Source organism: Schistocerca americana, chromosome 6 (genome assembly GCF_021461395.2).
Source record: "Schistocerca americana isolate TAMUIC-IGC-003095 chromosome 6, iqSchAmer2.1, whole genome shotgun sequence".
In the NCBI taxonomy this organism is placed as follows: Eukaryota; Metazoa; Arthropoda; class Insecta; order Orthoptera; family Acrididae; genus Schistocerca; species Schistocerca americana.
Genome location: NC_060124.1, coordinates 63389735 through 63408686, shown reverse-complemented (window position 1 = coordinate 63408686; position 18952 = coordinate 63389735).

Below are 18952 nucleotides of genomic sequence, written 5' to 3'. Positions count from 1 at the left end.
TGCCTTATGATAACCCAATATCTTGACTATTCTACATTTTTCTGCTACATTAAAATTAAAATATTGTGTGTACATTTTTGCACTTGAAAATTGTCTATGGTTTTGACCTAATACATCACCTGTCATGCTATGCTGTATGCTTAGTCATATCACTGGAAACAAGTTTTCATTTAATGGGTATATGAATTAAATGCAAGATATTAATACATATTTATCATTTTCAGAAAGCAATATGGTGTAAAAGAAATAAATTTAACAACCACAGTGGTTTACTATGAAATGGAAATTTTACCATCAGATAGAAGATGCAATACTTTGTCATGAAAAGTAAATGGATCAGAATTAACAAGCATTAACAAGAATATACTATATACACTGTATGATAGCAGTCTTGGCTAATTATTTTTCTTTCAGAATACAAGGCAATTGTGGCAGGCTGTCAGACAAAACTGCATGTTAATTTTAGTGATGAAATATGATAGAAGTAAGAATCTCTGTAATATATGAAATAATGAATGATAATGAATAGCTGTATGAAGAAAAAGGTAATATGAATAATGAAGTTTTCTTTGCAGATGATGATCATGATGAAGTTTATATATTTTCTATTAGTTAAGAGATGATATGTAGTTATTTAAGTATTTGTTGCAGTTCTTTTTGACAGTATATCATATGTCACATAGTATAATGGCTGAATGTTTTGCGAAAGACAGCTAGAGTACATACATACTAAGTACACATTTCATTACCTGTTAATTCGATGTGCTCGCATGTACTCTACTTGTTTGATAACCTTGCTACAGCTGACTCATGATGAATGATGTTAATAATCCTTATTTCCAGCAATAAGCCAAAAGCAAATATTTTCATGCCCCAGCAATTGATTATTGATCCCAATGCAATGCACTGCTAGCACAAAAAAATTATTACTAGTCTCAACTACTACCAGTATACAACTAAATAATGCTACCAGTTTAAGATATATTTCTAGTCCTAAATATAATGCAATTTTCTTTCTGAAGTATTGATTCCATTATGTCTATGTATTATTGGACTAAACACCTTGAGTACTAGTTCCAGTGTCTTACATTTTAAATATGTCTTATGTCACTTGCATGATACCAATATAGTCACTAACAGGTTGTTGCTACACACAATATCTCCTGTTTTGAATGATGACTTCTGAATAATGCATACTACATAAATGCTTTGTAACTGGTCAATGAGTGCCAAGAATTACTGTACCTACTGAGATGACTTTTGAATAATGTTTTTAATACTCCATACATACTACTTCCAATGAGTGCCAATAATTGTTCAAATCAGATAATACACTAGCATAATTCTGAATGATGACTAGCATAAGACTTAATATATCCTTCACCGTCTGACCTAATTACCACCAATTACTGCGATATCCGAATGTCCTGTCCATACTCATGATCATGGAGCACTATATTTGGTTTTTGCACTAATTCTACGTTGATGTGAGATTATGGATTCTACAAGAATGTGGTGCTGACATATCAAACTGTCCACCACCTTGAACAACGGAAATGTCATTATGGTCCTATTGTTTGGTGTACCTAACGTACTACCAAAATGATAACATACAGTATTAATTACAGTTGGAAGAAGGCCATGGCAAACCACCTCCACTAGGACCTTGCCTAGTACAGCAGTGCGGATCTCCCGCATCGTCCTATATGCTCCTCAGAGTATGGGACCTCATCATCATCATCATCACAATATTAATAAAACATTTCAGTGTCTTGGCTACACTGATAAATACTTCAGGGAAGAGAACTTCAGATTGTCTCACTTGGTGTTGTGCTTCTGTAGAAACATATGGACTTTTAGTGCAACTACATGCAACCCACTGTGCTATGACCATTATGCTGTCCTTCCCATTCGTTTCCTAGTTCTTGCAAAAATGCTAAAGACTTATACAGTGCGTGTGTACTTCATTTCATTTGTTAATATGATCAGTTCTCCAAAACATGCTAAAGACTTACACAGTACGTATGCATTTCATTTCATCTCTTAATGTGATCAGTTCAGGTTAAGATGCTTAAGACTTTTACAGTGCGTGTACACTTTATTTCATCTCTCAATGTGTTTAATGCTTGTAAAATGATAAAGACTTATACAGTGAGTGTGCACTTCATTTCATTTGTTAATATGATCAGTTCTCGTAAACATGCTAAAGGCTTGTACAGTGCGTATGCACTTTATTTCATTTCTCAATGTGTTCAGTTCTTGTAAAAATACTATAGACTTTTACAGTGCGCATGCACTTTATGTCATTTCTCAATGTGTTCAGTTCTTGTAAACTGCTGAAGACTTGTACAGTGTGTGAGCACTTCATTTCATTTGTTAATATGATCAGTTCTTGTAAAAATGCTAAAGACTTTTACAGTGCGTGTGCACTCTATTTCATTTCTAAATATGTTCTTTACTTATATTATTTATCAATAATGTTATATATATATATATATATATATATATATATATATACGTATATATATATATATATATATATATATTTTTTTTTTCTCTGTGACTGTAGTCTTAGTAAACTAAAAAGGTTATAGAAAAATTTGTTGCTTACACAAGTCCAATTGACTCACCATTGCTGCCAAATTCCCCCCCCCCCCCCACTGGAGGGTTATGTAAGAGGACCATGACTAAGGAATTTATTGCTAGCGCACTCGAGCTGATGTAATTTCGATGGATTGCTCACGCACTGCCTGCGATATGTAAGCTACAATAGAATCTCAGACCAGAGAGCAGTGTCGGCAACATCAGTAGTAGTAGTAGTAGCTCACAGTCGAGTGGTTGGGCCGGTCGTGGACGGCGATGGCAGTCCCTGAGCGATGTAGAATAAGGTAAAAGCAGCTGCGCGAATATGTAATTACAAATTACGGTAAGCCAAAATTTCACGGGTTTCAAAGGATTCCAAACCAGGTCTACCTGCACTGTTACAGGCAACGAAAGCAACAGTTATCCATCCATTGCCCAAACTCGAAGAAGATGAAGTTTTCATTAGAGAAAAATTAAACCTCGCACCACAAAACAATGTAGGTCCGTTTAAAAGAACAAATTGAGCAGTTTTACCTACTCCGCGTACTTCGTTCTTTTTTCCCTTCGAGGAAGATGCGGAAGCACCAAGAGTACCGTCCACATTTACAAGTGTACAACTGATTTTGTACTATTGTTATGTCAAGTCCCATGTAAATGTTTTTAAAAATCTTTTAATAATAATCTTTCTTATAAAGATAACTTTTGACAATCATTCATCTGAATTTAAAGATTTTACTAATTTCTCCTATCCATGGTCATCTTGATTATCGTAAAGAGAAATCAGTTGTTTCTTTTTATACATGACAAATCTAGCAGCCAGCATTGCACTGGGCTGCGCCAGAAAAATTTCTTATAGGAGCAGATATATATGCGTTATCTGGCGACATAATTGAGGTAAGAATTTTCAGTTTATTGAGAATGATTTTTCAGGGCCATGACGAAGCATTGATGACGTCCAGATTTACCAGTTTAGATTTACAGTCAGTTAATTATTGAAAGGTTATTTATAAGTCACATTTTTATTGGGACGTTAGTCACACACTTTTAATTGGGAAGTTTCGGAATTGTAAACTGTTGGGAGGTACATTATCCCACGATTGGAAATTCAACTAAATCGCAAAGGGCATAACAACATATTGTTTATTTATAAAATTCAAGTTTCATACCCGTGGCTTATGGGTAACATCTTTCATCAGCAATCAAAACGTGCTTGATCCCAGGTCCGAAACCTGTGACTGCTTAAATTTTGATTAACAATCAGCATTGGTGGCCAAAGATTTCCAGCATAAGAAATCTGACTCGTTCTGGCAACAGCCTTGTCAAAGAGGATTGAGGAGTGGAAGAGGTTCCGGAACTCTCTTGTTCTTGGGGTGGAAACCTATCCCTAAAGGCAAGAATCAGCAATGATCAACGGCACAAGGATGCAGAAGACAATAGAAACTACTGCATTTAAGACACATAAAGTGTATCCACAGGAAATGTGACTTGTAATTTAAAAAGTGTCATGATGTTCTCTCTATTGGCAAAAGGTTCTGGAATAGTCCCCCATTCGGATCTCTGGGAGGTGAATGTCAAGGGGGACGTGACCATGAGAAAAAGACTGAATAATCAGCGTAATGATAACGTTCTACGTGTTGGAGCGTGGAAAGTAGAAGTTTGAATGTTGAAGGGAAGCTAGAAAATCTGAAAAGGGAAGTGCAAAGGATCAATCTATATGTAGTAGGGGTCAGTGAAGTGAAATGGAGAGAAGACAAGGATTTCTTATCAGAAGAGTATAGAGTAATATCAACAGCAGCAGAAAATGGTATAATGGGAGTAGGACTCATTATAAATAGAAAGGTACGGCAAAATGTGTGCTACAGCGAACAGTTCAGTGATATTAGACTCAGTAGCAAACCAACACTGACAACAATAGTTCAGGTATACATGCTGACACTGCAAGCTGAAAATGAAGAGAGAGAGAGAGAGAGAGAGAGAGAGAAAGTGTAATACAGTATATAAAGGGAGATGAAAATCTAATAGTCATGGGGGACTGTAATGCAGTTGTAGGGGAAGAAGCAGAAGAAAAAGTTACAGGAGAATATGAGCTTGGGACGAGTAATGAGAGAGGGGAAAGACTAACTGAGTTCAGTAATAAATTTCATCTAATAACAATGATTTCTGTATTCAGGAATCACGAGAGGAGGTAGTCTGCTTCGAAAAGACCGGCTGATATTGGAAGATTTCGGCTAGACTACGTCATGGTCAGACAGAGATTCCGAAATCAGGTACTGGATTATAAGGCATACCCAGGAGCAGGTATAGACTCAGATCACACGTAATAGTGATGAACAGTAGGCTGAAGATCAAGAGGTTAGTAAGGAAGAATCAATACACAAAGAAGGGGGATGCGGAGTACTTAGACACCATGAGACAAGCTTCAAATTCTCTAAGGCTATAGATACAGCAATAAGGAATAGCTCAGTAGGCAGTAAAGTTGCAGACGAATGGACATCTCTAAAAAGGGAAATCAAAGAAGCTGGAAAGAAAAACATAGATACAAAGAAAGTAACTGCGAAGAAACCATAGGTAACAGAAGAAATACTTCTGTTAATCGACGAAAGAAGGAAGTACAAAAACTTTCAGGGAAATTCAGGAATACAGAAACACAAGTTGCTCAGAAATGAAATTAACAGGAAGTGCAGAGAAGCTAAGATGAAATGGCTGCTGGAAAAATATGAAGAAATCGAAAAAGAAATGATTGTTAGATGGACTGACTCAGCATATAGGAAAATCAAACCAACCTTCGATGACATTAAAAGCAAGGGTCGTAGTATAAAGAGTGCTACGGGAATTTCACTGTTAAATGCAGAGGAGAAGGCAGATAGGTGGAAAGAATACATCGAAGGCCTCTATGAGGGGGAAGATTTGTCTGATGTGATAGAAGAAGAAATGGGAGTCGATTTAGAAGAGATAGGGGATACAGTACTAGAATCAGAATTTAAGAGAGCTTTGGAGGACTGAAGATCAAATATGGCAGAAGGGGTACACAACATGTTATCAGAATTTCTAAAATCATTGGGGGGAAGTGACAACAAAACAATTCTTCACATTGGTGTGTAGAATGTATGAGTCTGGCGACATACCATCTGACTTTCAGAAAGATATCATCCACACAATTCAGACTTCAAGAGCTGAGAAGTGCGATAGTTGTCGCACAATTAACTTAAGAGCTCATGCATCCAAGTTGCTAACAAGGATAAACAGAAGGATGGAGAAGAAAGTTGAGGATGTGCTAAATGCAGTTTGACTTTAGAGAAGTTAAAGGCATCCAAGAGGCAATTCTGACGTTGCAGTTGACAATGGAAGCAAAACTAAAGAAAAATCAAGACACGTTCATTGGATTTGGGAAAAGCATTCGACAATGTAAAATGGTGAAAGATCTTGGAAAGTCTGAGAGAAGTAGGGGTAAGCTATAGGGAGGGACAGGTAATATACAATATATACAAGAGCCAAGAGGGAATAATAAGGGTGGACAAACAAGAATGAAGAGCTCAGATTAAAAAGGGTATAAGACAGGGATGTAGCATGTCCCCTCTACCGCTCAAGCTGTACATCGAAGGAGCAATGATGGAAATAAAAGAAAGGTTCAGAAGTGGAATTAAAATTCATCGCGAAAGGATAGTTATGATACGATTCACTGATGACATTGCTATCCTAAGTGAAAGTGAAGAAGAATTACATGATAAACTGTCAGTATGTGCGTGTTACGTTGACGAGTTGCGCAATGGATTGATCTGACAAGTACCCTTTGGTTCCTCCAAGAAGCAATTTCCACCCCACACTACTTTAGAAGTCAGACAGACGCTTCTAACGTACCAAAAATGCCTAAAAAACTTTCAGCAATAAATATCTTCTGGAGTCGTCTGCTGTAAGGAAAAGACACAAAAATATTCTATTTTCTTACATAGCTAGTGGAATACTTCGGTACTGGAGTATTGCTAGTTAGTGTGAGAAAAACATTAAACGAACGGAAAATACTATTTATTGCAAAATCTGAGAAAATCAAGTGACACTTTTATTTATAAACTGATACACAAATTTCCGGGTTCGTTTCGGAATAGGAGGTTACCTTTTATGAATAGGAATCCTGTTAATGAAATTTATATACAAAGTGTGGGAAAGCTCTTTTATCCCTTTTCTTTAAGAATGTTATTTACTCGGCAGAATGGCTGAGAGCCGCGCCTACTTAACTTGAATAATTATCCGATTGAATTTTTCTGAGTACGGTCGAGGCTGTCACGTGAGAAATGTAATGGAGTGACGTGAATGAAGTATGTTATTTCTAATGGGAGAAAGATGGGGCTCGCCTACACTGTAGCGCACAATACTGTAAGCTGCGATGACTGCTGCCTGCATCGTTCACCGCTGAAAAATAACAAAACTATCTCTTTCTATCTGGATTGACCTTCGCCAATCGAACTCTCACTACGCCTTTATGAAGTGTCCCTAGTCTAACTATTGGTGTGGTACACCTGTCAGATAACCAGTCCACTACGATGCCACTCAATGTTTCCTCGCAGGCGCTATCTAATACTCTGTCTGTGTTCACACTGCACATTAAGTATTGCAACCTACACAGTGAACAAACGGTCAATCGCAAGCGACTCAATATAAAGTATCACTCCAATTCGCTAGTGACAGAGGTGCTCTTTCAGTGTTCTCTGCGTACACACACGAGCGCACTCGCTCCCGCTACGTGTTCCCGCTGCAAGAGCGTCACCAGAACGACTTCCCTCTATGCAAAAAGTGAAAGTTTATATCATCTGCTGTCTTTCCCCCACTCCTCCGTTTAAGCAGACCAATCCGGAAATACATAGCATCTGCATTAGGCGTTTACTGTCCACCTGGGAGAACTCTGAAACTACGCACTAGGTCCGTCAAAATAATGCGTATGCTAGGGCTCTCCCAAACGATACAGCAGATTTTGCTTTTAAGGTGAACACACATGCCATTATCAGTTTTCTCTGGCAAAAACTGTTTTGGTCCATGGGCAGTCGGCCGGCCTGCGCAGCTGCATGGTAATTCACCCTCCTACGGACTTTCCAGTGGGCTGGTTTCCTCCGCTGAACAAAAACTCCTGTGGCCATCATGTCTTCTATGTTTGTGTATGCCAGCTCAACTTTTTAATCTCGCTGCGCACTTGCGATTTATTTATTAGATTTGCATGTCGATTAAATGGAAATACGTAAAATTGACTCTACCCTATCGAGTTTGGGCTTGAATGAAACATCTTGATACGCAGAATACGATGGTGAGGTCGGAATATGTAAGAAATGTAGGCCAGGAGACCACACCACCTTACATATCCCTCCCCCCCCCCCCCCCCCCCCTTGTGACAAAATTTTTGTCTGGGGTTTGTCAATGCCGAAGAAAACGTTGACAAAGTCAGGCAAAAATTGAAAAATTGTTCTTTCGGATATTCCAATTAATTTTCTCAGCCATTGTTAACAATTTTTGTAATTATCTCTTTATAGCTACTGTTTCTAGTTTCTAATTATGAAATTTGTGTTTTGTTGCTAGGCAGAAATTGACTTTACAAAAATTAGTTTTCTTTGCCATTGCCATTACGTGTATCTGTTTTTCTTTTTCATTTTCAAAAGTTGTTTTACAATCCTTTCTTTATTTAAACTCATTAGTGTACAGTGTATTATGTCTTGCTGTGGTTATCTCTTTTCTTTAGTTAGGCTTTGCGTAAATGTTCGCAAAAGCTCTGTTGTGTTACTTTGTTTTATTTATTTAGGCATTATCTTTTCTTTTATGTGTCATTTTTTGTGTAAGAATGAAGAATCATTTCCTCTTAATTCTATCCTCGGTATTAATATTATTACCCCAAAAAGGTGTTTTTGAATGTTACTTACAGAAGAAAAATCCTGCATAAATCCTTTTCTGGTTTTACATATAAAAGAAATAAATAGACTTTCCACGAGTTTGTGAGATTATATAAATATACTAAGTTTCTTTACGAAATGTTTTAATGTATCTATAACGTTATGGACTTTATATATATAATAAAGATAATTACTTTTACAAAGTAAGAGAAGAAAAATATCATATTACAAATGCATATAATTTTCATAAATCTACTCTTGTTTTAGTATAGAGAGATTGTTTTTCGAAATATACTTTTCGTTTTGTACTGCTCTGTCAGTTTCTGTGGGCTAGTACTGTATGGCGTCGACTCATTTATATGGGTGGCACAAATCACGTGAGAATCATTATAGCATGCGATGCTGGGTCTCATTTGTTGATGTTGTCATCATGAAGTGGTACTTCTAACCGATGGTTGTTGATGACTGTTGTTTACTGGATATGCAGTGATGTCCTTGAACTCCTTTACTGTCACACCTGGTGCAACATGGCAGTTCAGTGATTGTAGTAAATTGATGATTGCTGACGACTGTCACCCATTGTGTGTGCAGTGACGTCTTGGTACTCCACACCTGGTTTGGTACGGCAGTTCGGTAATGTGGTAGGGAGAATGATGTCCTTTTAGCTTAATCCATTTCCTGATAATACTTGTTGGTTTGACGTTCGTTGGCATTCTTTTCACTATGCAAGATTTATATTTTGAGAGATAGCTATAGTGGTTACCATGCCTCAAAGTTCATGGAAAGACGTTTCTAATTATTTTTAGGATAGGAGAGAAAGGTATCTTGCTCTCTTCTGCCCTTCTTCATCTTGCGTCTTCTGGTCTTCTCTTCTTTCTTGCATTCTTCTGTTCTTCTTGGGCTAGGAATATGTGAATTTTAATGTAGAAGAGGTATAGGATTTGTAGGAGCTGACTGCCTTTCCCAAATATTATTTGATGAGTTCGTAGATCTTAGTATTTCTTGTACCTTCATTGAAGTCTCGTCGTATCATGATTCTCCCCACACTCGTCTGTTGAATAGCAGTGTCATGACATATGAAATGTCCGGGCTGCGCATTGTCCTCCTGAAGCCCAACGTGGTTGCCCGGCATTTCCAGTATTGCATTGACCTAAGTGCTTTCTCAACAAGTCTGTACTCTCTCCATCACTATCTCGAAGCATCTGATGTTGAGGGAGCTGGCGATTGATGTTGGTGGCCATGTCCCTTGACATGTAGATTTTTTTCTTGTTTATTTATTATTGATATTTACAATTTATGACTCTACACAATGCAAAAATTTTTGATGGTTGCAAAAAGATAATGTAATTAAGGCATATATATATATATATATATATATATATATATATATATATATATATATATATATCTGTGTGTGTGTGTGTGTGTGTGTATCTTTTTTATAGTCTATCACTTCTTCATTCTTTTATTAGTTGTGCATCATTTATTGTTTGTGTGCATGTTGCAGTTTACTTACTGATACAAGAAAATTGTTAGTCTGTTTTGTATCTCTCTTTCTTTTAATTAGTGTGTTAATTTGTTGATTATTTAATTATCTTTTTTTTCGTGATCAGTATAAGATATGAGATTTCTTTTGCCCTTTTGTATCTTTCCTTTTCATTTCTTTTACTGTTCTTTTCATTCACATGCTTTTAAATGACTCACGTGGTAGATATTAATACACTAACCTGTTATTGGGTTTGTTAGCTCTATTTTTGTGACCTATTCTGGAAATTATCATCGGTCCTTTATAGACTGCAAAAAATTTACTGCATTTATTTTGGCTCTTGTGTGAAAGGAAATGAGTCTTTATGAATACTTTCTGGCCCAAGGTGAAGCGCTTCTTTGTGGCAGACTTGTCTTGGGTGATCTTATATCTCACTGCTGCTGAGCGAATGTTCCGTAATGCAAAAGCGACGATTTGTCTGTGTTGCTTTTGGGGAATCATTGAAAATTTAATGATTTCTTTTATTTTTTCTGGTGGATCTATATTTTTTAATACTGTACTTGGTGGATAAGTTGTGTTACCATGTGGTGCTGACTCTTTATCGGAAATTTTTGTAAGTCCCCGTTTATCCGAATTGTGGCTATTGTCAGTTTTTTCTAATTTTGATTTATCTACTTTGTGTTTTGATTGTGTTAATGGGTGGACGTTAGTTTGCCTAACCTCTTCCGTATTTTCCCATCAATCTTTACGTTTTTCAGAATTCGGTGGCATAACTTCTACTTCTGGTTTCCCTTTGCTGTGTTGTTCTTGTCTCTGTGGACCATGATTTAGAGAAGATCCAAAGAAGAGCGGCGCATTTCGTCACAGGGTTATTTGGTAACCGTGATAGCGTTACGGAGATGTTTAACAAACTCAAGTGGCAGACTCTGCAAGAGAGGCGCTCTGCATCGCGGTGTAGCTTGCTCGCCAGGTTTCGAGAGGGTGCGTTTCTGGATGAGGTATCGAATATATTGCTTCCCCCTACTTATACCTCCCGAGGAGATCACGAATGTAAAATTAGAGAGATTAGAGCGCGCACGGCGGCTTTCCGGCAGTCGTTCTTCCCGCGAACCATACGCACCTGGAACAGGAAAGGGAGGTAATGACAGTGGCACGTAAAGTGCCCTCCGCCACACACCGTTGGGTGGCTTGCGGAGTATAAATGTAGATGTAGATGTAAATTTCCTCTGTAATTAGTCGCGCCCTAGTCTCGCCAGTTGCTGTTTCTGGCATCGTGACCTCTTTCAAAGTACCTTTGACCGTTGGTATTTTCATTCATAAACCCATGTCCACCGCTGTATGAGTGTTCATTACCATTCCTATATCGGTACCAATTATTCTGGTTCCCATTTCTATGCCAATTAACTCCATTATGCCACTGTCCTGAGCTGTTAAATTGCCTGAAATTATTACTATTATTAGGATTACAATTATTATTATTGCAATATTCGTTCCTGGTCCTCTCCTTTTGCTGTTTCGTTTCCTTTCTTATTTCTTTCGCCTCGTTTTCTTTAACATGAATTCGAGCTCCCTTAAGACCTCTTTGAATTCCTCGGTATGTTTATTTTTTCCTACGGTCGCCTGTTGATACTTTACCGGTAACTTCACTCTACATAGACGTATCAGCTCTCCATTACTGTATGGTTTATATAAGCATTGATTCTTTTTGTCCATTGTCTCAAAGAATTTTACAACGCTTTTCTCCCCTGAGTTTTCATATGGTGTCATCTGAAGTAATTCGTATTTACTTTTGTTTTGCGCCTCCTTAGACCAATATCTTTCGAGAAATGCTGTTCTGAACTGTAGGTAAGACATACAGGTAGCAGCAATCTTTTACATCACCTCCGCCACTGTCCCTAACATGTGTGCACAAATAAAGTCAAGTTTGTGAGCCAAGCTCCAATGATTTGGCAAGCCTACCTGGAACTGATCGATGAATGTGTGTGCATGAAAGCTACCGTCTTGTTCCTTGAAATGTTGGAATTTTCTAACTGTCAAAAAGTGATCTGTATCGTATCTACTCATAAATCCGGGTTGTGGCTGATTCATAGTCTCATATAATCTGCCACTGCTTGTGTTGTCTTGCCTATTCTCTGGCAATCCACTACCTGTCTGCATATTCTCAATTTCCTGACCCATATTCGCATCATGTCGTACCAATGGTGAAGAAAAGTATTGTTCGTTTGTCTCTAGTCTCGTCATTCGCGGTACTGTACCTGTGCTACTGTTATATTGTGTCATCGGGTTTACTGGTTCAGTCGCCTGTCTTTCCACTGGTATCGGCTGACTGAATGTGTCCCGTATTTCTAGACACTGTGCATGGTTCTGTGGCGTGTCATGTGTCACTTTAATCGGGCCTTCTGTTTGGATTTCCGCGCGAGTGTTACTTCTGGTCTTTGTTCTACTTGAACTTTCTTAGACGGCGCGTGTTCATGTACTGAATTAATGCTTGACGATTCAGTTGTTTCGGTACAGGTGTAATCGGTTTCGATCTTTTCTTCGATAGTTTGTATCAACTCCATTCGAAGCTTTTCAAACTGATCTTTGTTTTTAAGTTCTATTTTATTGATCCGCTGATCACATTTTTTCAGTGCAACTTTTGCGACCTTGCGTTGAAACGCTTGTTCTTCCGAAATTTTTATTGCTGTTCGAGTGGCCTTTTTCGTAAAACGTTCCACTTTTTTGTCAGCGTTTACGATGTCCAATTGGACCTTGTCCACGTCAGTGCGTAATTGCTGCCGACCTTGTGTTATTACCCGAATTCTTTCCCTAGATTCTTTCGCGTCTTTATTTATCTGAGTAATCTGACTGTCAATTCTGGCCATCCCTTCTTCCATCTAGATTATAACCTCTTGAATCTGTGTATTAATCTCTTGTCTCAATTCCCGATTATCCTGTTTCAATTCCTGATGCTGTTTCGTCATCTGTGTATTCTGTTTCGTTATGTGCATATTAATATCCCATGATCGCGTCCTGTCCTGTAACACTACCTTCTGCTGAACTGTGTGCTTTAGATCTATTGTTTGCTACTCGGTCACTTGCGTCATTTACTGGACTGTGCTGTGACGTTTCTAAGTTCGATACTGCAACAATCCGTGCTGTCTTCCGTTCTCCCTGTGTTGCTCTTTTTGTTGAGGACTAGTTGCGTTTGTCATTGAACCATTTCGTGGCGCAAACAACTCCGCACACTGCCCTCTCTGTTGTGTTATGTCTAATGTGTGCAGGTACAGTTGCGTCTGTTACGGTACCTTTTCGCGCCGCTCGCAACCCCACCGACTCCTCAGAATTCTGTGCCTGTTCCTCAAGCATATTTATAATGTGTACAAGAGGTTCGACGTATTCTAAATGTTCCCCCTCGTTCTCACTGTCTACTTCTCTTTGAACGTTAACTAACTGCCGGTTCATTGACTGTATTGAATCGTATTCTGTCTCTGAATACGCGGCAAACAAACGTGTTTTCTGAGCTCGTTTTGCTGCTAGTTTTTGCCATTTCCTGCGTGGGCTGTCTATTTCTGGCTCAGAATGTGCCCTACACGGAATTTCGTATTCTGAAAATTCGGTGTTCTCGTCCCTTCGATTCCCATCTGTCTGATCTGTCTCAATTCTATCCGAATCTACCTGAGCCCGCTGATTCTGCAGCTCACCGACTGTCCTATTCTCTGGTTCACCGTCTGTCCTATTCTCAATGAGCTCGTTTACTTTCTGTTTATCTGGTTGATTCTCCCCCATCTTGTCTACTTGGTGTCCATCATGTAAGCTTTTGGCTTGTGCTCTCGTTAACATGGAAATTCTTTCAACACACCACATCCCTAGCTACAAAACTGTGCACACTTACCAATTGGTTGAACCAGCAACAACTACGTCGTGAATTCTCGGCTACTGTCTGTCTGCTCTACTACAGTCTCCAATCTCCACCTGTGCATTTGCAAAGGGAGTAAAAATGTTACTTCTTAATTCTAACTTATTTGATACTGCATCACTCTGCGTCTCTGCGTCATTCTGCGTCTGTACCTAGCACCTGAAATCCTATGCCCTAACAGCTACTCAAAAATCGTAAAAATCCAAAAATTTTCCAACACAATAACACAAGACCTTTTCACTACAATTCTGCTTTCCTCGCTACTTGTACCTATTCTAATCTTAAATCTTTGCAAATAACTGTTTAAGACTTGAAAGAAAATTCTTTTCGGGATAGGTTACCTCTTGTGAATAGGAATCCTGTTAATGAAATTTATATACAAAATGTGGGAAAGCTCTTTTGTCCCTTTTCTTTTCGCGAGCGACTCAATTAGAGTATCACTCCAATTCGATAGCGACTGAGGTGCTCTCACAGTGCAGTACTGAGTAGAGACTTTGTTCCTCGCTCTCTGCGTACACGCACGAGCGCACTCACTCCCACTACGAGTTTCCGCTTCTAGAGTGTCACCGGAACGACCCCTCTCCACGCAAAACGCGAAAGGATATATCATCCACAATCTTTCCCTCACTCCTCCAGCTCATTGCGTCAGAAATAGTCCGCCAATCAGCGTTACTCTTACAAACAGGAGAATGGCGCTCCATTTAAGCCGAGCAATCCAGAAATATATAGCATCAGCGTTAGGCGTTTACTATCCACCTGTGAGAACTCTGAAACTGCGCACTAGGTCCATCAAAAAATGCGTATGCTGGGGCTTTCCCAAACAATACAGTGGGTTTTGCTTTTAAGATGAACACACATGCCATTATCCCTTTTCTCTGGCAAAAACTGTTTTGGTCCCTGGGCAGTTGGCCAGCTGGCGCAGTTGAATTCTAACTCACCCTCCTACGGACTTTCCAGTGGGCTGGTTTCCTCCACTGAACAAAAACTCCTGTGGGCATCGTGTCTTGAATGTTTGTGTATGACAGCCTTGACTTTTTAATCTCAGTGCGCACTTGCAATTTATTTATTAGAATTGCATATCAATTAAATGGAAATATGTAATTTTGACTCTACCCTATTGAGTTTGGGCTCGAATGAAACGTCTTGATACGCAGAATGCGATGGTGAGGTCGGAATATGTAAGAAATGAAGGTCAGGAGACCAGGCCACCTTACAATGCTGAAAGGAATGAACATTCTAATGAGTACAGAATATGGACTGAGATAAAATCAAAGAAATACGAAAGTAATGAGAAGTAGCAGAAATGAGAACAGTGAGAAACTTAAAATCATGGTTGACAGTCACAAAGTTGATGAAGTTAAGGTGTTCTGTCACCTAGGCAGCAAAACAACTGCTGACAGACAGAGAAGAAGGACATCAAAAGCAGATTAGTACTAGCAAAAATGGTATTCCTGGCCAAGAGAAGTCTACTGGCACCAAATATAGGTCCTAATTTGAGGAAAAAATTCCTTATAGTGTACATCCGGAGCAAGGCATTGTATGGTAGTGAAACATGGACTGTGGGAGAACTGGAACAGAAGAGAATCGAAGCATTTGAGAAGTGGTGCTACAGGTGAATGTTGAAATTTGTGTGGAGTGATACGGGAAGGTATGAGGATGTTCTGTGCAGATTCAGTGATAAGAGGAATATGTGGAAAACACTAATAAGGAGAAGGGACAGGATGATAGGACATCTTTTAAGATATCAGGGAATGACTTCCATCGTACTGCAGGGAGCTGTGGAGGACAAAAACTGTAGGGGAAGACAGAGATTGGAATACATGCAGCAAATAATTAAGGACATAGGTTGCAAGTGCTACTCTGGGATGATGAGGTTGCCACAGGAGAGGAATTCATGGTGGGCCACATCAAAAAAGTCAGAAGACTGATGACACCCTAAAAAAAAAAAGAAATCAGTGGTTGCACCTCTCTGTTTGACAGGAAAAGCTCATCATTCCCCGCTGTATACTCAATCTTGTAAGATGCAGGTCTTGTAAAATACACCGAGTAGATGTAATTAAATACATAAACAGTTTGTTTATTTTCTGATCATGCAAGGAATACCGTCATGACATAGACGTCATCATAAAATACTCACCACATGTAATTCCACTGTTACAAATCGCGCTAAATGTATCTGGCAAAAAAAAAACCCTGATCGCATCTTCGTGTGCACAACACACCATTTGCACCAGACCGCTGATAACCCTTTCAATCCCAAGTGCTGGACGGGGTGGCGGCCGCCAGTCACTTGCGGAGGAATGAGTGATATCAAATGTCAATTTTCTTTGGAATTTCATACCAGACCCACTTCCTGTTTTGTTTCCAAACACACATCTTCCACAACAGGTCAATGGAGGTAGCTGCTCCATGTGGCCGTCCTGCTGTGCAGATACTGACTGAATTAGCACACAGTACCACCAGCAGAGGACGCTGGGAGAAGGAACCTCCCGACCCCTCATCCTTCCTATCCCCTCCTCCCCTCCCCCCTCTGGTTATTTACTGTCAGACAAAGCATCAGGTGGCGACAACTCTTTGATACTGATACTTAGCACATCTCAGAACACATGCTTATGCTCATGCTCATACTGTCTCTGTCCTGTCTCTCTCTCTCTCTCTCTCTCTCTCTCTCTCTTAAGGTCTACCTACCGGTCAGTGAGTGTCTCATGTATGCCACCAGAAACCATATTAACCTCTCTTTCGTCCTGAGCAAAGTAGTGTATACCTAGCAAATCCTAAGCCCTCCCCTAAATGCTGGGCTTTGGATGTCTTGGAAATAGTCCAGTTGCACTATCCCCATTCCATCAAATTGATTGACTAATTAATTAAATCGATACCCTCTGTGTGGGACAGTCTCTTCTTGTCCCTTTTGGTGGATACTACGACTGGCACATTTGGTGCAAGTTCTGGGGCTATCCAGGACTGGACTCCATAACCGGCTGGTTCACAAACCCTGCTCTTCTCCCTTTCTAGATTTTCCTAGCATCCTACTGGTGGATGCTAGGACAATTAGGTCGTCTGACAGGAAATCCATTATGTTGAAGGTAGCTGAAAATGGTAGTGAGAATTTCAAATTTCAACTCAATTGTGCTACTTACTTAAACAATTTGCAGTAGACAGAGCAGGGGTTTGACTGCAGTGTGTTCGCAGTTACATTAGTGGAAAAAATATATTTATCAATCGGGAATTTGGCAACGCGATTGGAAGTGGTGCTGTATAAAATGATATAAGTAATTTCAAAATTTGGCGGCAATTTATGCCGTCACAGTTGTGTAATTCCGGCCACCTACAGGTATGATGATTATACAATTCTCAAGTTGGATTCTGCCTGCTTCACCATGAATATGAGGGAGGGCAAAAGGGTCTGCTGGGTTATAGGACAGTAACAACAACAAATGCACCTTTATTTTAAAAAATACCACTCCACCTGTCTGCTGCAACACAGAGCCCACTGGGATGTACTGACAAGCATTCAACTTCACATACAGCAACCGTCACACGGACAGGGCACACGTACACTTAAACCGAGATCCATTCCGTAGTAGCTGTCACAGATCGCACAGATTTCCGTAGGCCACCACCGTGCGCTTGCCACGCTGGCACATGCACGCTCATTTCCCGACATCCACACACCGGCCATTTCAGATGTTCAGAGGTTGGAGAGACTGTTACCATGATTGCCGAGCAATCAACCCATCAGTTTACTTGGGAGGGGCGGGGGGGGGGGGGGGGGCAGATAATCGTACAGCGCAAACATTCGCCATATTGAATCTTCTCAAATTTCCGCATAAAAATCGGAGAATATTCGCAACAAATGCAATCACGGTCGCCCAACGTGTGCTCAGTATCTAGTCTGCTATTCACCCACCCAGAGGGCGACACGGTTAATTCGAATTCTCACTCATACCCCGTCTGCCTGGTTGAGGACGCTCAGTGGCGGCTCGTACCTTATGTGGGAATCGTCCATTCGTTCGGTCAGTGGCTACGTCCTCCAAGCAATCAGATGCCAAGCACAGTTGCGCTAGGGAACCAGCCATATATCTATCAGTGTAATTACAATTAAATATTAGAATCACAGCACCAATTTGGTGATGAAATTCGACAATGTGAAAAGTATAAGAAATACCTCCTTCTGACGACTGTGGCTCTGGAAATATCAATTTCCCATGTAAATTTACGTATATCCCACTTAAGACTGGGCGTAATTTTCATGTAAAATCTTTCATACGTCTTTACGGCTACCGATGCGTTGAAGTCGCAGTTTTCCACGTCAAATCTATACCTACATTTCGAATGGACGTAGTCCTACCCACATCTGTTTTTTTTAGACATGTCGGAACACTGACCACAGTAACTGTACACTCCAACTCATACACATTTCAGACAAGCAGTGCAATTACCGTTTATATCTGTACAGAATCCAAAAAAAATTACGGTATGTCCACACTCACACCGGCTGGGTGTCTAACCTCTCCTCAGCTGTAGGAAATTATTTGACATTCAAGTCTTCCAGTCAGTCAGATTCGAGAATAGCCTGCAGGCATTTTCAATCAGAACTTCTGGAAGAAGCTGCATCCCGCCAAGACTCTCTCAAAGAAGTGTTACGAAGCACAGGCGTCTAGCACTATGTGATTAGCAACAGCATTCCCATGGACGAAAGGGATGGAAAGATATCACCGATATGGATTGGTGTACTGCTGGGCGACAAACAACATGTGAGAATCTGCTTAGGGGAGCCGATGAGAGGACATTCTGTGTATCCATGACGTTACAGCACTATTGCCAGAACCTTTGTACACTATAGCAAATCCTGTTGAACCCCCTTCATTGCTATATTGTGTAGCTGTTTATGAAGTGAATCTATCACCTGTTATGGTCGGATATACCATGGGTAGAAGTATGAAACCGGAATTTCCCTACAGATGGTGGTAGCCATCAGTGTAGGGCCCGTGAGACCGCATCGGCAGCGCCATCTGCTTCCTGCAACGGCTGACGACGAATGCCAACACACACAGTAACCCAAGTTCCATACATCGGTATCTGTTTCAAACCTATGAAGACGTTGAGTTTTGTGCC